This window comes from Mustela putorius, unplaced genomic scaffold (assembly GCF_011764305.1).
Source record: "Mustela putorius furo isolate JIRA1106 unplaced genomic scaffold, ASM1176430v1.1 tig00000450_pilon_pilon_pilon, whole genome shotgun sequence".
In the NCBI taxonomy this organism is placed as follows: Eukaryota; Metazoa; Chordata; class Mammalia; order Carnivora; family Mustelidae; genus Mustela; species Mustela putorius.
Window position 1 is genome coordinate 23,124,905 of NW_025421385.1, and position 5,349 is coordinate 23,130,253.

A 5,349-nucleotide genomic window follows, 5' to 3' on the forward strand; every position below is an offset into this window, starting at 1 on the left:
TGCCTTTTATTTACTTTTCTTACCTGATTGCAATGGTTAGAGCTGCCAGTGCAATATTAAATAAAAGTGAATGCAGGTATCCTTCCCTTGTTTCTCATCTTAGGGAGAAAGCATTTTATCCTTCACCATAAAGTATGATATTAGCTGTTGCTTTTCCAGAATTGCTTTTTATCAACTTGAGGAAGTTTCTAGTTGCTTAGAGTTTTTAATCATAAATGGGTGCTGAATCTTATTAAGTGCTTTTCTGCATTGATTGAAATGGTGAAATGGTTTTCCTCCTTTAGTAAGTGTCTTAGTCCGTTCATGCTCTATAACAAAATACCAGATGGGCTTATAAACAACAAAAATTTATTTTTCAAAGTTCTGGGGCCTGGGAAATTCAAGATTAAGTTGCCAGCAGATTCAATGTCTACTGAAGGCTCACTTCCTGGTTCATAGATGACTTTTTGTTTTGTCTTCACATGACAGAGAGGATAAAGGAGTTCTCCAGGGCCTCTTTTGAAGGGTACAAGCCCTCGTGAGAGCTAGTTTCACAACTTTATCACCTCCCAAAGGCCCCATCTCATAATAGTATCACATGGGGGATTAGGTTCCAACATATGAATCTGGGGACACATACAGTCTGTAGCACTAAGACTGACGTAGTTTTATGGAGGTCATAAAAAGTGTGGCATATGAGATCCTGCCATGGAAAGCTTCAGAGTTCTTGGAGAAGAGGTGCGAAGGTGTGAAGGTGACATAAGGACCACAGCTCTTCAGTCAGCAGACCTGGCCTTGAGAACTAGTTCTACATCTGACTATAAGCAAGTCAACTGAACCACTTTGAGCCTCAGTCTTCTCAGATGTCAGATAAAGGAAATAATCCCTACCTGGGAAAGCTCTGATGAGGATTAAAGCACACCACCTAGTGTCTAGCACATTTAACAGTAGACACTGGGGGGGTGGGTTGGAGGACACAGTCAGTTAAGTGTGTGACTCTTGATTTCAGCTCAGGTCATGATCTCAGCATCATGAGTTGGAGCCACCATCTCGCAGGCGGGTGTGTGTGTGTGTGTGTGCTCAGCACGGGGTCTGTTGAAGATTCTCCCTCTCCCCCTACTCCTTCTCCCTTCCACTCTCACATCTGTGCACTCTCTCTCTAATAAATAATCTTTTCTTTTAATTGTTTAAAAAAATAGGGCATCTGGGTGGCTCAGTTGGTTAAGCAACTGCCTTCAGCTCAGGTCATGATCCTGGAGTCCCAGGATCGAGTCCCAAATCGGTCTCCCAGCTCCATGGGGAGTCTGCTTCCCTCTGACCTTTTCCCCTCGCATGCTCTCTCTCTCTTTCTCTCTCTCTCAAATAAATAAATAAAATTAAAATTATTCAAAAAAATAGACACTATTGCCTATGCTGCTATATGTGAAAACTTTTTTTTTTTTAAGATTTTATTTATCTATTTGACAGAAAGAGAGATCCTAAGTAGGCAGAGAAGCGGGCAGAGAGAGAGGGGGAAGCAGGCTCCCTGCTGAGCAGAGAGGCCGATGTGGGGCTCAGTCCCAGGACCCTGAGATCATGACCTGAGCCAAAGACAGAAGCTTAACCCACGGAGCTACCCAGGTACCCCAGATGTGAAACTCTTGAGGCATTGCTTCTGGAGAGGGAAGATACAGTGTGCCCAGTTGGGAGGACAAACACCCCAACACAGCTTCAGCTCAGGGCAGAGAAAACTACTTCCAGGAATATGTGGATAAAGGCTTCTCTGATTCTTTCCTGTGTGCCTTGATGATCCTGTGTAGCAGACCAGTTAGATAAAGTAGTAGACCCATTAGATAAAAAGCCACATACATCCAAAAGTGGCATTGTTTTTGATTAAACAAAATGCTCAGATGCTGGAATATCTGAATCCAAAAGGTACCAAACCCATCTTTTGCAAGAAGGATGTCTTTTTAAACCACAGGTTAACAAAAATTCCTGATGACTAACTATACAGTCACAGAACACCCCCTTTTTGGATTTCCAATTCAATTTAAAATCTATCTTTAAAATTATCACAATCCTTGAGATAGCTTACACTAGGAGTAGGGTAATTTAGCACATCTTGGAGCATTACATCAAATCAGGGATATTAACCATGTGACATGAATAAAAGGGTCCTTTTTATTAAGTGGTCCAATAAATGTGCAAACACTGAGTTAATCATAGTTAAACATTCTTTTTAAATCATAGGACTTTAAGATACAAATGCACAATGCCAACTTCCTAGAGGAACATTTAGGTTATAGCGTTTCCCAAACACCACATTTGATTTCAGAACTCTTTCACAATCGCCATCTCTTTGGTTCCAAAAGCACAAGCCCTAGGAAAGCCCAATGCAAATTTACACATATCTTAGTGACATTATACTTCAGAATTTTCAACCTCCAAGTCAAATATCTTTAGAAAAATCCATACCCATTCACTCCTCGCAGCTTTCCACAGAACCACCCTTCGGAGGCTGTTAATAAGTAGGATTACATTCTCACCAAGTATCATTACCCCTAATTTAGAAGTGAGAAGAAACCTAACACTTGATATATTTCATCTAAGTGAATCGGCTCTGCTTCCCGGTCACGTAGGCATCACTACCACCAGCTGACAACAAAGGAAATTAAATGACTCATCCAGGGTCACACACATCTAGCGGCAGAGAGTAAGAAAAGGAATTTCCATCACCTCCATCCACCCGAGGTGAGTGGGTCACTGGGACAAAATGGACACAGATGCACTGATCCAAATTCCTCCGGGGGACCACACTGGGCAGGTGCTGCTGACTCACCCCCACCCAGCATGCCTCCAAGTGGGACTTTGGGCAGAAGAGGGAATGAATGTGTAGGTGATAAAGAGCTCTGAGCTACTTGAACAAGAGGGCTTTGTTTTCTGGGAATCCCAGCTGACAGCAAAAAAACCAAGTCGGATCTGCAATGCTGGGTTCACATACCCCACAGCTCTCGGGTGGGTAAGGCTTTTTCTGCAGCCCGTGTTGGCCTTACTGCTTAGACTATGTGACTAGTACACTGAGGAAGGAAGGAGGAATGAGTCCTTCACACAGATGTTTGCATGAATATTCTTCACTACCCCAGCCCTGCCCGGTTTTCAGCTGAATAAGAAGAGAGGGAGAGAAAGAGAGAGGGGAAAGCCCAGACCTTGAAAATTCAGAAAATTGTGGATGGAGGAGAGTGGAGAAAATGTACAACCTGATACTCAAAATTTAAAAGTTGTTCATACGGTGGTTACTTGATTGTATTAATGGGCAAGTAGCTGCCAGGGTGTGGGAAGGAAAAGACCTCGTCAGAAGGAGCTGAGGGTAATTTAATAATCCCACTGAGACAAGGAACAGACACCATCCTGAGATGTTTGGAAATCTGACTTTACGTGTCATTTGTTGGGGGGGTGCGGGGAAATTCGGGTTTGCCTTTATTTTAAAGACGCTGAACATTGCCTGCCCCACTATTCCAGGTTTAAATGTGAACATTTTAATATTGGGCAGGGGAGGGGAGGAATAGGCAGTGAGTTGTCAGCTTCCCAAACAAATGATGTAGTTTCTTTCTCAGCTGCAGAAACAGTTTGATAAGCATCCAGCAGTTTTCGTGGGTCCACAGACAGAAGCCACCCACAGTAAGGGGAGAAATCTGAGACAAACATGAAAAATTAATCGGAGCTTATAGAAAAGGACCTGTAAAATGAATGACACCAAGCCCCCAAGCAGGCATTTTTATCTTCTCTGGGGTCATGGATCCACGGGGGAATCTGATGATCACTGATACAAACACACAGAACTTTGTGTGAACCTAAGGTACTCACTGTCTGGGGCCTCACCGTGGACCTTCTGGGCACACAGATACTAGATTAAGAGGCCCTCATCTTGGCAGAAACCAAACTTAACTGGCAAGTGGCGTTATGACTTCCTCCTTCAGTTTTGAGATAATTAGCTGAGACGACTTCTAGAGCGATCTCTGGGACCACTCCAAGAAATCATTTCACTTAATCATCTAAGGTAGTCTATTAAATATTGGCTGTTCTGAAAAATCGGTCTGCAATCTGCCAATTCTGGTGACTTATTAGAAATGATAAAAGACAATTCCCTGCAGGACAGATTTAGATTCCATTAGCCCCTACCCAGATGTGGTACAAATACTGAGCAGAGTGCCCTGGTTTCCTGAGATGGGCTTTGGGATGGGATCTGCAAACACCACCAACTGCTGATTGCTGGGGAACCAACTGCTGATTGCTGGGGGACTCATTTCATCGTTGGCAAAGCACATAGCAAAATAGGCTGTGGATGCCCTGTGCTAAATTTGACAAGAGTCCTCTTTCTCTTCTCCCATATAGGGGGTCATTGGCAAACATTTGGGGATGGGGAGAGCCCAGGCTCCAGGGGCAATGTTCAGGGTTCTCCTCTTTAAAGTGGAGCTGGTATTCTCCTCCACTTGTAGGCCAAGGACCTCACACAGACTCCCCACCATGACCAGGCTCAAAAGGTGAAAGTGATCAGCTTTACCAATCCACTCATAGGTCTTGGCTACCTTTTGGGTTAGAGCAAGGAGTGACGGAGAGAAAGGGGGACACTGACCAGCCACAGAGTCTACTTGCCCATACTACAGTAAGGAAGGCATTTCCTATATCCTTTCGAAGCTTCTGGGTCACTCCAGAACAATGCCCTCCGACATTTGCGTGGGTCATCCTACCGGGAACGGTTTCCCCTGCCTGGTACTACCTTATTTTCTGAACCAAGATGGAGGCGGGGCGGGGGAGGTGCTCCTGGTCTGGTGTGCAACAGCAGACACAGGGGGTCACATGAGCTGGGGCCTGGCTAGTCTGGGACACTGGGAGTCATCGTAACTGTTCCTCACAGTGTCTTCCCTCCCAAGATGGAATCTGACGGTGCATCCAGGCAGGCATCTTAGTGTGCTTCTGAAGGCAGTGGCTTGTTTTTAGGGCAGAGTGACTGGAGCCCTGCCACTCTGTGGCACACCTTCAAGGCTTTCTAAGTAAACTCATGATAAATCAGATGCTGCCTCACATTATGGTCTACATTCTGGACCACAGAAGCATTTCAGGTGATTTTTCAGAAGAATTAAATAAGAACATTCTTAACACTGAGGAAAATTAAACCATGAACCTAATTTCCCACCTTCTCCTCCCTCTCTCACCCCTTCCTGTGAATTAGGAAAAGACCCAAGTTCTTTGCCTTGGGAACAAATCACCCTAATCCAGCTTGTGACGCACCAGCATCAGCTGGGAGCCATTGGTTTAAGGTTTTGTTTTGGTTTTTTTTTAGTAAGTATCTTTTTTTTTTTTTAAGATTTTATTTATTTGTCAGAGAGAGAG